Source organism: Melanostigma gelatinosum (genome assembly GCF_949748355.1).
Source record: "Melanostigma gelatinosum genome assembly, chromosome: 1".
In the NCBI taxonomy this organism is placed as follows: Eukaryota; Metazoa; Chordata; class Actinopteri; order Perciformes; family Zoarcidae; genus Melanostigma; species Melanostigma gelatinosum.
This window is the reverse complement of record NC_136634.1, coordinates 30,442,354-30,460,932: the sequence shown is the minus strand read 5'-3', so window position 1 is coordinate 30,460,932 and position 18,579 is coordinate 30,442,354.

Here is an 18,579-nt window from a genome sequence, read left to right as displayed (position 1 = left end):
GTCTGACTGGAAGCTTTCTGCCTGTCGATATTATGCCATAGGAATACAGAGAAACAGCTAATATATTGAGTCCTCGGCAGCAGTTATAGTCAAGTATTGAATGTTTTCCTAAAATCTCAAAGAATGGAGATCTTTTCCTCTGGTGTTTCATCTCACGATCTACCACTCAAAGGTGTCCATGCCTACTGTAACCTACTGTGTTTGACTGCCTTAGCCTCCCAGGGAGAGAGGGGCATCATGGGAGCTTGTGAACACTACACTGTGATTGGCTGTCGTTCTCACATGGGGGCGGGACTTTGATGTGCACATGGCTCATTGCAATGTGAGCCTGGGCTCATCAACCCGACCCAGGAGCAGCCATTTCTCGGTTGTAGCATCTCTTGTTTATTTGGTTTCAACCCTCTCTTCCCCCCTGCAAAAAAAATAAAAAATGGATGTTTTTCTTGTACCTTTTTTTGTTTTTGAGATGAATTTTATTTTCTCTGAAGAGTTTTACCTTTTGATTTCATTTTTAAGAGCATTGTTTTTGGTCATTGGCGGAAGAGATTTTCAACAAAAAAAATTATGTGAAAAAAAAACGAAGAAAGAAAACTGAGTGGGCACAAGATCAGTCATTTCAAAATAAAATTGATGTTTTTTCCAAAACCTGCTTCTCCAAGTGTCTTTTGTGTGTCTATGGAGCTTACATTACCATGAATAGTAGGTAAGGTCCTGAATTGGGTTGTTTTTCAGTTGGCTTTGGTCAACATGTCATCTGTCATGTTAGAAGACATTGTAGAGCAGTCAATGATCCCTCTGATTCGTTTGAAAATAAAAGGTGAATCTAAATAAATAACCCGTCTTGTAATCCTTACAAGGTTTTCTACAACTGATTTCAAACTAAAATGAAAAACTAATACATGCAGAAATCATTTGTAAAATTTACTTTTTTCTGAAGGAAATCATACATGGAAAGGAATTTTCAGCAGCTTGATGGGGGGGGGGGGGGGTGCTGGCTGTTTATGACTAGTTGCAGCTACAGTGGTGTGTGTGTGGGGGGGGGTGATGGAGCTCACAGCTCTAGGGAAGAAGCTGTTCCTCAGTTTGTACGTGTTTGTATTGTTGTGTACCTTCTCAAGCGACAAACAGACTGCCCTGGCTGAGTTGGGTCCTTGCTGATGTTGCTAGCCTTCTTGTGTTAACACCGTGTCCAGAGTCGGGAGCTTGGTTCCTACGATCCTCTGTGCTGTCATTCAGTGTGCCGGTCCTCAGCCCTCTGTTGTAGCCTAACCATTACTCCAGATATCAGCTGTCATTTTGTTAGACCTCAATAAATGAACACGTCACTGATTAAATGTTAGTCATTTCAGAAGCAACGCTATTACGTTACTTCTTACTGTAATAATCAGAAGCTCTGGTGCAGTTTAGTTCTGTGTTTCTGCTCCGCCGACATCCCAGTCTTCCTTTCTGAAATTCAATTGTGGTGCGAATGATCGGATTAGTTGCACTCAGAGGATATTTCCCTTCACTGCCTTGTATTTATTCTCTGTATTCACCAAGATAGGTAATATGTCGCTGATAAGTGTGTTACCATTGAACACTGTTTCCTAACGAATGAATCCACAGGCAGTAAGACTTCACATGCGCGGCGAGTCAGTCTGTCCACAGAGGACGGGCCCAGTGAGTCAGAAATCAAAGGCTGGACACTGATTTCCAATGAAGAAGGCCCGATTCGCTTGTTCCCCTGTCGGCCTCGATGCCGGTATGAGTGACGGCTGCTGGTCTGTATCGGGTCAGTCGATGGCCGCCAGCTGTTCAAACCCACACGCCATCGGCATGTGTGTGTTGTTCTGCTACAGCTGTCGGATGAATGCATTCATGGTTTTGTCGGCATGACTCAGCTATGATCAAACATGGCTTCTGCTGAGGCAGTGTGTGTGTGTGTGTGTGTGTGTGTGTGTGTGTCTGACTGGGTGGCTGCAGTGATCTATGAGGACTAATAGCAGGTTGCATAATGACAGAGCTCTGGTATCGCTCGCTGTGGCTTTAAGTAAGCTGTGAAGAAGTGAGGAGTTGAAGGGTTTGAGTTTAAGCTCATGGGAATTAAAGATATGTGTTTTAAGGGGTCATGTTAATGAGGTTCATTTTCTGTTTGGGGCATGGAGAAATAATTGAGCGTGCATCATTCCCTCTTTCATTTTGTTGTGCTCATGCTCCAAAGAATGAGGAACTACTTGGTACTGGATTTCAAAATCCACCTCCGAATATACACACAGTATACTTTTTTTTCATTGATAAGAAACTACTCTCCAATTTGCTAAATCAAAGTGAGACAATGAGTGAACAGCCATGCTAAGTGCTCCACGAGGCTGTGCTTAATGAAGCAGACGGTGCTTTGAGCTGACTGCACACATTCATGTAGCCATTGATGTAGCAGTGAGAAGTCGGATCATGACATTGGATAAAGATCACAGTGTACAGGAAACCCACTCGCACAGGCCGGTATCTCAGTGGGTTTTTCTTAAGCCTAAGCACTACTTTACAACTTAAAACATCCGCCCTCTGCACAGAGCAACATCTGGTCAGTGAGGGGTGGTTAGTGAGCATGAGGAGGGGGATGATGAGAATGCAATCTAGACTTAAGACCAGGATGAACACTGCTAACTCAACTGGACCCCCAGGAGCATTCCGGTGGGTCTCCCTCCTGGGGCTTGGGCTGCCGGAAACATCTGGATCTGAAACAGCTGATGGCAATCAGATAATGTGAGCACAACTTCAGTGCTCTGACTTGGATCCCAGCTTGCTCTGACGACATGCACGTGGCTGGCGTCGATAACCTCATGAGATCGAGGTGCAGACGGAGCTTTTAGAGCCGAGTGCCGCAGTTGCTCTCCACCGACTGCAAGGCCCAGGGCATGATGGGAAATGCCTGGCTGTCGCCCGATCCAACTGATTGGCTCCTCATTTCATAGATAATCCTAATTGTTTGTGTAATATTCAACGCTAGGATGTTAAATATTAGTCTCATGTTGTGCAATGAAGATTTCATTTGTTACCGATCGAGAATGCGCACGCTATCTCTTCATAGCTATCCAAACGTGGTCTGAAAATTACGGGTGGCCTACATATCGGATCGAACAGGATGTAAACATTTCTGTGACTTCCTGTATGTTTCTTTAAAGGCTGCTGGAAAATGTTCAACAAGCTAGCTAACTTGCTAATTCCACCATGCTCTCATGCTACGCTGGTTACAGAAAATCAGCCGGGTCAAAGTAATCAGATGAGCAATTAGCTGTGACAAGACTGTGTGTGGGAAAGATTAAACTGTGAAATTCCTACTCGTATAGCTGCTTGCTATAGCTAGCTGGCTCGCTAATTTCACCATACCAAGATGCCTTTGACTTTTAATGGCATCTTCACCATCTTATAGGTGCACTACTGCCATATACTGGACCGGAGTGTGGAGCAGTAGATTGGTAGGGGGAAAAAACACCAAAATTCTCTATATTCTATTATTTCTGCACTCTTAAGCAATTTATTAAGAGATTGTCAACGTCAACAATTAGTCCTGATATTCATTCCCTCCTTCATCATACCTGTCGCAATCTATCAGTACATGTTTGACAGTTTCCGCTTCATTGCCGTGTGTGCATAGTAAAGAATGGTACTTGCATATTGCATATACATATACAGAAATTATTATTATAATTATTAAGAAAGAGGAAGGGAGAACTAAAACTTGAAGAGGCCACAGATTCATACTTTAGGTCTTCCAGCCTCGTCTAGCCTCTCAATAACCCTTCTGAAAACCTCACCAACCTCAGTGTCACGCGTATGGGTCGACCCTTAAGACACCCCAACGCCATCATTTACCGTCTCAAGGGTCAAGAATCAACTTCCATGATCAGGTCTTATAGTGGTAAGACCTTAGCATATTACAGTTATTCATTTTCTAATATTTTTGTACAGGGACACTCATGTGGTACCTACACTGTGTGGAATTAAAACATCTCACAAGGAATTTCACAATTCAGTTGAGATCAACCATATTGTTGTAAGTTTCATATATTATTTTAGATCCATTTGATTACAATATGATTCATCTTTAGGCATCTTGATTCCTATAAAGGTATTAATGCAGAAATGAGCTATAGCTTACTTCGACTTAAAGAATGTGTTTTTATCATCACATAGACATCGACAACATTTTTTCGTTCATATTCCCGATTCATAACATCACAACTTCCCTTAATCGTTTTCAATTCTATATTTCCCAGCTTTGTTCAATTGTTTTTGCTTGTTAAAATGCAGCAGTGACATTTTTAGATCCTTTTGACTAAATCACAGTTGTGTCAAGTTTAACCGTGACTAGTGCAACTTCCTGTGACTTCAACTAGACTGAACTTGGGATTAGTCACCCCGATTGTATCATAGTTTCCATGTTTCTAGCACATAGAACTTAACCAGTGTTTGTGTGTGATGGTGAGTGCAAGAGAGAGAGAGAGAGAGAGAGAGAGAGAGAGAGAGAGAGAGAGGTTGACATACAGGACCTGGAGTGTCCAAACAAGGACTGTCAGATTGGTTCCTGCAGGACGATACCACTCAGATCCTTCCTGCATTCCTCAGACCTCCTCAACACAGCAGCATAGTTTAAAGCCCACAGAAAGTCATGTGCTCTGTCCAAGCATGTGTGTGAGAGAGAGAGAGAGAAAAAGGCAAGAATTGTCTTTTGGCCACCCAACTTCCCCACATGCTTGTGTGATGACGATCTTCTTTTGTTTTTTTATCCACATAAAGAATCAAAGTGCCCTCACAGAGACGTGATGGTAATAGGCTGTTTTGGGGTTGAGGGTTGAGATTGGGATTTGTTTTTTTAAATGTGGTTAATTGTTGAATGTCGTAGTGTAGTCTTGGTGTTGAGAACGCTTTTCTAAGGTCACTGAATCAACAGCATTTCTACTCAGACAAAGAGGATTATTTCTGTGGTTGTATCACTGCCTGTGCATTGTCTGTTTGATTTGTTAACATCATTACTGTGAATGCACATAGAAAACAACGGAAAATTCATACACATACAATTCGGTCTTGACCTTGACTTGGTCTCATCCCCTAAAGTCTTGGTCTTGTCTAGGTCTTAATACTCTCTTTTCATGGTCTTGACTCGGCCTCGCCCTGCAATGGTCTTGGTCTTTTCTCAGCCTTGATACACTCTGGCCTTGGTCTTCACTCAGTCTCGTCCTGGCTTGGATTGGACTTGGCCTTGATTCACTCTGGTATTGGTCTTAACTTGGTCTCTTCCTCTCCAGGTCTTGGCTTGGTCTCATCCTGTCTTGGTCTTGGTCTTTTCCCCAAAAACCGAAAGGCTGAAATACTTTATGTCTGTATAATTCTCAGCAGTGGATACACAATGTAAGACATTTAGTTTGGAGTTTGGAGAAATAAAAGCCTTTCAAACTTGGTCAGTTGTTTCTTTTCACTTTCGATCTTCGTCTCGGTCGCCGCTGTTTGACTCATTCAACATTTGGTTAGACACAGCTCAGCAGGGGACCCACATCCAAACGGACCAGTGTGCTCTGAGACGTCTGTGTTCGAATGAATTGTGGGAATGAGCTCATAACGTCTCCAAGAAAGAGACGGGCAGCGGCCCTGTGTGTGTATGAGCCCTGTGTGTGTGTGTGTGTGTGTGTGTGTGTGTGTGTGTGTGTGTGTGTGTGTGTTTTGGGAGGGCGGATCTCTTCCCACGTCATGAATTAATTTATAAGAAATATTTCCCTTATATTTACTCCCACTGCATATGTCTTTCGTACAGCAATACATTTTTTCCTGCATTTATAAGTGATTGTTGTACTTTGTCTGTTGTAAAATGAATAGTGAACAAGTGTACAGTGATAGCTCTTATTACCAGCAGTCTAGATAGCGCTGCAGCTTGCATCACTTGAAAGAATGTGTTATTCCCTCTCTTTAGGCGTTTCTGCTCAAAATCCTGAATTTATGTTTAGCGTCTTTGGGTATTTTGAAAAGCATTAAAATTGATGTATTTTTATTATTATTATTATTATTAAACCTGTCACAGTCAATATTTTCATATGGATGACATAATGTTGGTGTGATATGAAAGGGGTCACTCTTTGTGGCAAACCAACAGAGAGGGTCTAGGAATGGCACTGCTACTTAATTTCAATGTGATAGTCAGTCTAAATAAAATGTAAATTGGGAAGGTGTTGAAAGCCTGACTGATGAGGGAGAGAGAGAGCGAGAGAGCGCGCGAGAGAGAGAGAGAGAGAGAGAGAGAGAGAGAGAGAGAGAGCGCGAGAGAGAGAGAGAGAGAGAGAGAGAGAGCGAGAGAGCGCGAGAGAGAGAGAGAGAGAGAGAGAGAGAGCGCGAGAGAGAGCGAGAGAGCGCGAGAGAGAGCGAGAGAGCGCGAGAGAGAGCGAGAGAGAGCGAGAGAGAGAGAGCGCGAGAGAGAGCGAGAGAGAGCAAGAGAGAGAGAGCGAGAGAGAGAGAGAGAGAGAGAGAGAGAGAGAGAGAGAGAGATAATGGTTGGCGGGAGGACGAAGGGGGGGTGCTTGGAAATTAAAATTTGCGCAACTGAGCAAAGCGAATGGGGGTGGGGTGGGTCTCTTTTCAGATTGTTCCAGGCCATGTGAAAAGGGAAGACAGAGTGACAGGGAGGGAATGCGAGTGTGAACGGGTCAGTTCTCAGAGCTCCTGTGTGCCAGCGCTGCACAGTGTTGGCACAGAGGTGCCTTTGTCGGAGACTAACGAGCCCGGGGCCACTTCATTCTCCCGCTCCGAATGAGCATCTGTTTACCGAGTTTACTGAGTCCGTTTACACTCTGGCCACAAGCTGACAGTGGGGTGTCTGTTTGCTGTGATGTCACTGTTTTTATTCTTTTTTTGTATCACTACAGATGATCAGCCCCTCTGAGTTAATCACCTCACAAATGAAAGATACTAATGATTTAATGATGTAATCTGTATTGCAATGTTAGTCCGGTGTTATTGAATATATTTTCTGGAGTTCAAACTCGGCAAGATGAATGGCAGTGGGAACATGTTACAGGCTAATTTACAGCAAACACCATGATAAATAAGTATCTGCATGTTGGCAACGAAAGCGATGTTTTTGCCCCAGTCATCCAGATGAGTTAGCACGCTTTTAACATTGAAGTCAAACTACTACTAGCTGACTGTATCATCTGTTTTAAAAGTGAATAAAGCAGTGGTAGGCCGTCAGGGCCAGCAAAGCCTTCTCTGCTGGCCTAAACAGAATCACAAAATTATAGCTATTTTATAATTTTTCACAAATACACTACATGTATTATAATTATTTTTTCCATTGTCTTATTTTCTCATTGCACAGCTACTGTCTTCCTCAGTTGCTCTGCTTCCAGCACAGCTTGTTTTAAGTAGAGCTTTTATCCAATCAGATCTCACCTCTGTTTCTCCTGGTAAGAAGAGGTAGACTTTGTAGTTTAAGTAAATGGGAACGATATTGTCATCGTGTTCAACCAATCAGATCTTTAGTTTGACATGTTGCGCGTATTCTTTGACATGCCGAGGTAGTCTACAACAGAGGTCTTCAACAGGGGATCCGCGGAGGTACTGCAGGGGGTCCGCGCAATGTTTTGGTTGATTAGACAATTTTAAAAAAATAAAAATTGTTTTATCCCATTGTGTTGTACCATATTGTTTGGCATCACATCGTACTGTCATACTTATAATCTGACATACACTACTGTACATACGTTTTATACTCGTACAGTATGTCATATATGACACCATGTCAGTGATCCTACAGAACATTTTCACATCCACTTAATAAGCCAGGAGGATTGTTTCTTGGCCGTGTCTTTAATTGTCTTTAACAGCTGCACTCACCCTCATCTCAATGTTCTACCTTAAGGCCACACCCTTTACATTCTCTCTGTCTGTCTCCGTCAGACCAGCAATATCTTACATAATTCTGCTTTCTGACCCCCTTTTCTCCAACAATTACTGTGCTTTTTTATCTTTCTCTTTCCATTCAACTTTGCCCCCTCCCCCGTATTACACTGCGCTCATCTATTTCCTGCTGAAGACTCTGCTCCGCTTTTAATTAAACTATAACTCTCTGCTCTGCATGGATCAGTGATACCCAGTAAAGTTATTAATTTATTGAACCTTCTGTAGCCATGAGGTTACAGTGAAAGGTCAATGGTTGTGCATATAAATGGCACTCTGAATGACTCCAAGACCAGTTTTTGTAATCTCACTGTAAATCAAGGCATGGGTCAACTGGAGGGGGAATCGAGCTCTGACCTGTAAGCTATGGCGACATTTGTTTGATTCACGATGTAGAAAACTCAAACTGGATACACACAAACATCTTTTATCTTAATGTCATTAAGTGTAATCGGGTAATTGTGTTAAAAAAAATAAATACAATTGTAATCAAACAGCAGTTTAATTTGATTTTGATCCTGTCAGCAGATTTTACTTAGCTGCTTACTTGCAGCAAGATTATCCTCAAACAGCTATAGCTCAACATGCGTGAGAGATACACAGAAACATGTCAGTGACATGGGTGGATCATGGGACAATGCAAAAGGCCCTACCACTTCCTCTACATAGGAGCCAGACACACATACTTTATAGTTGTTGAGCCTCTTCTCTCATTTTGCATCTCCTTGTAGTCTTTTTGGGTCTCTTTGTGGTTGTTTTGCGTCTCGTTGTTCTGCATCTCTTTGTAGTCGCTTTATGTCTCTTTGTGGTTGTTTTCCATCTCGTTGTAGTCGCTTTATGTCTCTTCATAGTTATTTTGCATCTCGTTGTTCTGCATCTCTTTGTCGTCGCTTTATGTCTCTTTGTGGTTGTTTTGCATCTCGTTGTAGTCGCTTTATGTCTCTTCATAGTTGTTTTGCATCTCGTTGTTCTGCATCTCTTTGTCGTCGCTTTATGTCTCTTCGTAGTTGTTTTGCATCTCGTTGTTCTGCATCTCTTTGTAGTCACTTTATGTCTCTTCATAGTTGTTTTGCATCTCGTTGTTCTGCATCTCTTTGTAGTCGCTTTAGGTCTCTTCCTAGTTGTTTTGCGTCTCGTTGTTCTGCATCTCTTTGTAGTCGCTTCATGTCTCTTTGTGGTTGTTTTGCATATCGTTGTTCTGCATCTCTTTGTAGTCGCTTTGTGTTTCTTTGTGGTTGTTGTTTTGTGTCTCGTCCTAGTTGTTACAAAGGAGGAGGGATGTCATGGCTTCATATTACATCATTGGGGTAGAACACATGCGGAATAAAATCTGGTCTGCACTGCTGAATGGCTCACTAGCTGGCACCCGTTCACTGAACATCGGGATGATTCATTCGTATTGCTGAGGCGCCCGCAGGGACGGTGTCATAGTAGCCTATTTTATGGGTAAGAATTACAATTCTGCAATTATTGAAAAGAACTTCAATAAAGAACATAAACAACTGCTTTTGTTGTGAGAAAAAACTTTATCTCCCACACTCAGAGCGGATTTAAGAGGATAATGAAAGCTCTCAAGAGGCGTTTAGTTATATCAAAAGCAATAGGTTTATTATCAACAGAGTTATTCAGCCCAGCAGTTATACGTGCACGGGTCACTAATAGCTTCACTCTCAGAGATCCACCATAAGCACACACTTCAACATAGCAGCGTGATGCTTTATGTAGGGTTCCTCTTATGGAAGCCCATTGGTCAAAGTCAAAGATGCAGGTGGAGCGTGTTTGTACACGTAAGACACCTGGGTGGAGCCTGGACAAATCCGTCCACACTGGCCCGTCCCAGAAGCCGTCGTCATCTGTCAGTGTGTGGTGGAATGTTGTAGAGTGCGGGGGGGAAAGTGGAAAGTGGAGACTGCTAGGGCGTTGTCCCTTTCCTGTATCTCACTCGTCTATTGTTTCTACCTTATCTAAGATGGCGGCCTATTCCTTGTGATGCAGTTAAATCAGTAATCTCCCTCTTGCTTCTCCCTTGCCCTAGCGTGTACTGTGTGTATTGCGTGAGTGGTTAATAAAGCTGCATAAGCTAATGGTTATTAAAGCTGCATATAAGCTAGTTTTATCAATAAATTGTAAACAGTAGAAGGTGTAAACTATTACACCTTAAAAGAAATAATTTTCTCAACACTTTCTGTTTCGGGATGCTGTTAAGTGTGTTTTGTTTGGACAAAGCCAGGCTAACGGTTTCCCCATGCTTCTGAGACTTTCTGCTAAGCTAAGCTAAACGACTCCTGGCTTTAGTTTCCCATTTAGCGTACAGATATGAGAGTGGTATTAATCTTCTCGTCTAACTCACGGCAAGAATAAGAATAATTAAAGCTGCGAGCAGCGATGAACGGGCCCTCGCCATGCGCGCGTCGGCGTGCTGGCGGGCCTCCGGCCTGCGCGGCCGAGAACGTCCGCGACCGTTGGACGGCGCGTCCGCGAGCGAGACGTGTTTAATCCCGCGTGGACCGCCTGGTGCCGGAAATGACGCTTTGCAAACAGTCTGACGGTTCCTGCGTCCTCTGCCTGGCGCTACAGAACGCGTGCGTCGTGTTGCTCTGTGTCAAGTGTGAACCACGTAGTGTAAAAGTCACGTAAATCGGATGCAGTTTGTCAGAAAACGCAGATTTCCTTTCGCAAGCAGGTGTCGCTGTAAGTACTAGTGAAAATAAGCTTGTAGACATCCTCAGGCCGTGAGTGTTATCATGCATGTGAAGTTTGAGACCGTTTGGAACAAGTGCAGCTGAGTTACATCAGCTTTTTTCACGGGGAATCACGTAAAGTAAGTAGCTATGGCTAAACGATTCCGTCAAACGTAAAGCTTTGAGTAACTTTTAATCACAATGGTCTTGACATGGTACTGGCAAAATTTAAAGTGGATCTGATGAAGTCCCTAGGAGGAGTTCGTTAAAGTATAGCGACTAGAAATAGGCCAAAATCTATGGAAAAATGACACAAATATCAAAATGGCCGACTTCCGGTCGGGTTTAGAGCATGGTCTCAAGAGACTTATTTTTAAGTCTCCATAGGATACATGTGCTTACCAACTTTCATATATGTAGCTGAAACGTAGCGCTACGGCTGCTGTTTTGAAATATTGTAGGGGGCGCTATAGAGGCAATTTAAAACGGCCAAGCCAAAAAACCATACACACTATGTCTTCCTATGACCTACGACACACTCAACCATCAGCTTCCTTTTTCATGAATACGATGCGTCGCCACGGCAACAGTGTTCAACGAACGCGCACAATATTCATGATCATGCATCATCAATGTCTTAAGGCAGGGGTGTCCAAACTACGGCCCGCGGTCCATTAAAAATGGACCGCGGGCCGTACTTGGCCCGCGGTCCATTTTTAATTGGCCCGCAGCAACTTCTAAAAATATAATGTCATATGGCCCACACTTGAAACTTGCGCTTGACTGTATTGTACTTCTTAGTTTCACCACTAGGTGGAGATACTGTGTTGAACAAGGCAGCTTTTCCACAAAATAAGAGCAATCAAAGAAACGTTTAGCCCTGGATGATGACACGTCCTACACTGGTGCCGAGCGAGAACAGAAAGTTAAATGGCAGTTAGCTCAATAAGAGTGTTTTTTTCCGTGCAAACAAAACATAAGAAAAAGTCACAATAGCAGCCACGAGGTAGCTCAACTCATTGCCCGCCACGGGAAACCTTTCTCAGATGGTGACTTCATAAAACAGTGCCTCACTAAAGTCGCAAGTGCCCGGAATAAATGCAGGAATTCAACAACGTTAGCGTGTCCAGAAACACAGTTGTGCGGCGAATCGAAGACTTGTCAGCTAACCTAAACCATCAAGTGTCAGATAAAGCTCGTGCTTTTGCGTTTTACTCCATTGCATATGATGAGAGCACAGATGCCACAGACACCGCACAGCTGTTCATTTGTTTGCGGGGAGTTGACGATCATTTCTGCATTCGGAGCTGCTTGATTTTAGGAGTCTAAAGAGCACAACAACAGGTAAGGACATGTTTGAAGCTGTGTCAGATGCAATCCGACAGGTCTCTACACGAGTCTACAGGCGGGCGCGAGCTCCAGCGCGAGCACTACTCCTCCAAGACCCGTTTGAGAGGAGAACTTTGAGGAGAAACTGCAGAGCTGATATCAGATCAGCCTGACCTCACAATCAGACAGCAGACTAGCAGGAAAGGGAAGCAGTACATGCGAAGCTACCAGCTGTAAATAAGATGTCCTGACGTGTTTGTCAAAGTGTTATTTTCTGCTTTTTTTCATGTTGGAATGAATGTTAAATATTTAACTGCAAAGTAGCAATACGTGTTTGATACCTTAATTTATTTAGCATTAAATCATACTGGGATGTTTGCTGAAATTGATTGGATGTGGCACAGCCCTACCTAGAACATGTTCCACCAGCTGCCATGGCTTTCAATATGTTTCTCTCATTGAGAGAGACATCGAGCTGTTCTCAACTGCCTTCTATTTGAATAATGAGTCTGTTCGGCTCAACATACGTGAGCAAACATCTCTGTTAAATCTGAACAAAAGCACATTGAGAACCAAATTTGATTGATTTTGCTCACTTTAACACACTAGGGGTGAGGCGATCGGACCTGAGTGGCCCAGCCCTTGGTATATTTTTCTGTATGTGGCCCTCAGTGAAAAAAGTTTGGACACCCCTGTCTTAAGGCTATCCTTAACAAATTTGAAAGTAATCAGGTCACCTGGCTAGGAGGTATAAAGAAAAGTATAAAATATGACATTTCCTTTAGCCAGTAGGCGGCGCTATGAGGTATTGAATTGTTTTCAATTGACATATGTTCCAGCTTGAAGTAGCATCATGCATAAGACGTTTTGTGCCGATTGGAGAATGTACCTTGGAGTTATAAGAACTTACAAGAATGTATTTTTTCAAAAACAATGAGGCAAAATGGCCGGCACGCCACATCAAGGTTCTTCGATGAAAGCGCGAGATTTGAGTAATTTTTAATCACAAAGGTCTTAAGAACATCCTGACCAAAGGAGAAGTTGATCGCATAAATTCTCTAGGAGGAGTTCGTTAAAATGCGAAGGCTGAAATCTGCAAAAAGTGGCAAAAATGCCAACTTCGCGGGTTTGCTGTAGCGCCCCCCTAGTGGTCGAATGAAAAACAATTCGCAGGGTATGTTACAGCATGCGATGTGCACATATTTTGCAAGTTTTGGAATTTTAGGACAAACGGTTGAGAAGTTATGTGAATTGATATTTAGCCACGCCCCTAAGAAGTGTGTTGGTCCATATCTTCTAAACGCTAAGAGGTATCAAAAAGCTTTGAGTAACTTTAGATGAGGTAGATCCAATAATGATCCACAGAAAATTTGGTAGCAATCGGACCCAGCATGTAGGAGGAGATAGCAAAAATGGGTTTCACACTAAATTCAAAATGGCGGAAAATCTAAGTAGGCGGAGCTTAGGGGTCTGAGAGGCTTTTTTTTAGATCTAGCGGATTGGGACATGTGGGTCAAATTTCAAGTCAATCGGACATACTGGCCGAGGGGGCTCACCGGTACGATATGTAGGGGGCGCTAGAGAGCCATTATTTTACACACATATGCAAATTTGGGCAGCAGAGTGGCTCGGGCCCTAATAATAATAAACATTACAATTTCAAGAGGGCCTTCGCAGGCCCGACGTTGTCGGCGGCTCGGGCCCTAATAATACCCCATACAATTTCAATAGGGCCTTCGCCAGGCCGACGTTGTCGGCGGCTCGGACCCTAATAATAACCCCTACAATTTCAATAGGCCCTTCGCGGCCCGACGTTCGGGCCCTCTGGCCCTTATAAATGTCGAACTATTCCTTCAATACATTTTGTGGAGTACAATTTCAATCTCACAAAAATTGTATTCCATTACCAGTAATAGATACAAGTTGAGCAGAGTGATCACAGAATATAAACGGTGCATGAGAGCGATGCTGCTGTTTGAAGTCTGGTATAGTGTTGTACAAAGCACTGAGATGGCACATTCCTAGAATAATGTCATCTTCATTTCCAAACACTATGCATCCGCGTTTCCAATAGATGTGTCAAACACGCAAATTTGCAGGGCAAAGTTGAACGAGGGCTAACTCTGAGCCTGCAGGAGCCAGCCAGGAGTGGGCACCAACAAATGAAAAAGTGCACTTGAAATCTTTAGTTGAATGAGCTTCAATTGAAGTTCGAAGGAAGCAGAGCAAGTATTCACAGAACGGAAGTGTAATAAGACTGTTCCTTTGTCCTGGAAGGAAGCAGGTGTTACTAATAGCATGGCTCTGGTCTAGTGCATTAGGATGCACAATACCAAGACCCTGGAACTGACACGCCGAAGTGGAATGCAGCCATTATATTATCAAATTGATGAAATGTGGTGCCTCCCTATCTTTGTAATGTGACACAATTATTTAGCATTTTCAAGCAATACACTTATTTGTATGTCCGTTCAATTGTGTGTGCCTCCAGATGTTAAAAGATATTGTTCTCACCTGGCTGAACAAATGTCAGACAGATAACTTTTCTGAGATATGAAAGTGATCTAAGCTCCTGTACTTCTGGGCGTACTGGGGCTGCATTCTGTGACAGGTTTGTTTTACAAGGTTGCACTTTACAGTCAAACCGGCAAGAAGAAGTCCCAAGAACACCCACATGAAAGCTGTGATGACACCCTGGACTGTTCTGCAGATGAATCAGCTGACGTCACTGTGACCAGAATGAGGAAGCTGTCTTTGTATGGTTGCTCACTCTCATGCAAGTATTTCCAGTTGCCTTAAACAAGTAAGTTTCACAATAATGATTTCATAAAAGGTTCCAAGTCCAGTTGTCATGAAGCTTAGAAGGTGAAGTTCCTTGTGGCCAATAGTTTCTGCATCATGTGTCATCAGAAGTTTTTGGGTCTCAAGTCAATACACTCAAGGCCCAAGTCAAGAAGACAGGCACGTCCAGAGTCAGGACAGGTAAGTCACAAATCAAGTCCCAAGTTATGTCCCAAGTCAAGCTTGGGGGGAGGTATCAAGTATTTTCAAGTCAAAAGGATCAAACCCAATTTAAGTCACAACTCTTTCTTTATAAAGTCCATGTTGAGCTGCTAGTCTTTTTAGATTTTGTTAAGTAGAGTCTAAAGTCATCGAATTTGTGACTCGAGTCAAAGTCACGTGACTCCAGTCCACACCTCTGCGAATGAGTATCTGCTGGCAGCTGTGGTTCAGGGGACGGAGCAGTTGCCCACTTTTCAGATGGTTCAGATGGTGGTTTGATCCCTGACCCCTGCAGGCCGTAGTGTCCCTGGGCTACCCCAAAATGAGTGTGCGTGTAAATGTTTGTCGCAACTCGTATGGCAGCCTCTGCCACCAGTTTGCGTGAATGCTGTCATGGTGTACAGCACTTCAAGTGATCGCTAAGACTAGAAAGGCGGCATATAAATGCAGCCCATTTGCCTTATTGAAATCCTTCAGTAGACACATGCAAAGCCCTTAGGCACTCAACACAAATGGTTAAAGATGTAAATGTGTTTTGTTGTTTTACTGTGAGATATTGGTAACACAGCCCCCCTTGTGACAGGCCTCATATGCCATTTGTGTTAAAACATCAACAGAAAAAATGCTTCAGGTCAAGATCATTTTTAATGCATGTCATTGTGTCTTTCTTTTATTTTCAAATGAATAAAAATGTCATGTGATCATGTTCATGATCTTTACCACTGGACCGAGAACACAAACAAAACTCGGAAAGTACAAGTGACTACAATTACACGGCAAGCCAGCGCAGAATAGCCTTTCTTGAAATGGATATGCAAGAACACTTTGAAGTCAGGTGACAATTTCTGTCTATTAAAGTGTGTGTGTGGTGTGTGGCGTTTTTTCTCTTCTTCTTTTCAAACGTGGCATTCAAATGATGGATTTCCTGTGCAGTCACCACGCAGTGAAACTTTTACCATATAGGGATGCAACTGAGAGGAGGGTTGGTGGGCAAAGGGAAGAGAAAAGAAGAACTGACAAGGCTCACTTCTCAAGTCTCAGCTTGCAGACAGCAGCTGAATCATAGGAGCATACACAGTTTAGTTCATAGTAATCAAGCCAAGTCTCTCTTTTATTGGAACGTGTGCACATATGCAATCATGTATCAGTGAACATGTGTATCGCCTGGTTCTGTCTGTGCCGGCTTGAAACACCAATGGAGAAATAAAAACAGCAAAGAGAAATAGCTCGATGGAGACTGGTCTAAATGGTAAACTGGTCTGATTACACCTACAGGTTTATGCAACTTTTAACTCAGAATGGATATTGTCTTTTTTTCGTGGGAATTTGCCCATTGACGTCAACAGCCACCTACCTTTCGCTATCATCCTGCACAGAGGAGGATTAGGCCCTTGTGAAAAATGCATTGACTTCGGGCCTCAAGTGAAAAATCATTTTAATAATATTTTAAGTCATAATTCTGAAAATAATGTCAGAAGTCGAAGTTTAAGGTCAGAAATCTGAGAAGAAAGTCATAATTCTGAGTTTTAAAGTAATTATTTTGAGCATTAAGTCTTCTGAATTTTGAAATAAATTCTGAATTCTAAATAATAAAATCTGAATTCTGGGTTAGAATTCTGTATTCAGATTTTTCAATTTTTAATTCTGAGTTTGAATTTAGAATTAAAGTCAGTTCAAAGTCAGAATTCTTAGAACAAAGTCAGAATTATGAGTTTGAAATCAAAATTCAGATTTTAAAGTCAGACTTCGTAGAACAAAGTGAGAATAATGAGTTTTAAAGTCAGAACTCAGGAATAAAATAAACTTCTTAAAAAGAAACACATTCTCCCTCATACAAATTTCAATTAATAAGTAATTAAACTACTTACGTGATTAAGCTATACTTACACTATACTGTTGCAACCCCCCCCCCCCACTCCACTACCCCCGCAGTTTAAATTTATGACTACTATTCAGCAAAAGTTTCTCATGAGTAACCAAGTTTTCTATTATCATTCCCTTCTTTTCGTACAAAACATTTAAGGCCTGTATGGATATATAAGAAAAGTGTACAAACTTGAAGCATGCCCAATGAAGCCCAATGCAAACTGCCTTTAACAGTCTTATTTAAATATCTCTCCATCAACTCATTTTGTCAAATCAAATTAAGCAAAAAATATGCACCAAAAAGTGTGTTTTTTTGTGCTCTTATAACATGAAAAAATCTCTATTACGATTTATCAACACACACACACACACACGCACACACACACACACACACACACACACACACACACACACACACACACACACACACACACTGAACATCTTGCATCGTGTTCAGATGCAGCTTGTAGAGCTGGAGAGCTGGAGACTCTGAAAGAACAAGTAGCCATCAGCTAAGCTACTTCCTATCAACATGGTTATACCTAGGAAGTGGGCAAAAGGTTATCGCGTTGGTGATTCCACACGGATAAAACTAATGCGCACTATGCGTGGTGGGGTGTTACTTTAGGTAGGTTATAACAAGCTACAAGGTCACACATGACCTGGTTATCAACTTTGGAATTAGTTTGTCCAGCAAATGCACTCCAGAAGACTCAGAAATGATCTTCTAGGTCTGTTTCATCTCATGATGCACATCTTATGTCTGTGCACTTGGAGGTGGCAGATGGCTGCACGTCACCTTCACATTCAGCCGTGCCGACGTGGGTGCTTCCACTGTTCTACAATACCTCATTACAATGCAACACACCCAGCCCAGCGAACTCACATAGTAAATCACATGCCCTTAAAAGGCGCTTTTCAGCCTGCTGTTTCTGCAAAGGACTCAGTGTGTCTTCAGCTACTCCTGTGCAGACTCTACTGGTGAAAGATGGGACAGGACTGCAGTTCCTCCTCATGTTGCTGTAAATTATCAGATTTTTGTGTGGGTTTACAAAATGTTTTGGGGGGTGGAAGGGGGGGGGGGAGGGGGGCGGTTTATAAAGTGTGAGTTTGCATGTGAAGGAAATTCTGGGTTGAAAGATCAAATTGGGTAAGGGAACATCAGAGATGCCGTCAGATCCAAACTCACAATCTGGATTTACTATTTATTTCCTGGAAAAATACATTAATGATTAAAAACAATTGAGAGTAAACCACACTTCCCTACAGTTTGATTCATGCCTTTTAAAAAAATTATGTAATCACACAAATCTTTCCCTTTTACTTTTACAACAAAACAAATGATTTTATCAATGTTATTTCAAATCTTTTGAAGTATCAGTGCCTTTTACTTTAGTGAGATATTGGTAACACAAGAGAGCTTAGTTGCATTTGCTGTGATCTGGTCGTAAACTTGTAGGCTCATTATATTTATTTGACCATGTCACTGTCACTGAGTATGTGTGTCTAATACACAGACGTCATAGATTATTATTATACTTAATTTTACAAACCGTTGAATATTTTTGCCCAAAATAAAGCGCTCCATTGTGTTACTGAACATAACCCTAATAAACACCGGCCAATTCTCCCCGCCTTCCGACATCATGGACCAGTCACAGCGAAGCAGGTGTGACATTTGGCTCGTTTGATTGGCTACAGTTAATGGACTGCAATGAGTCCTAAAACCAAGAAGAGTTGAAGTCGGGAGATGTCATGGCTTCATATCGCGTCATAT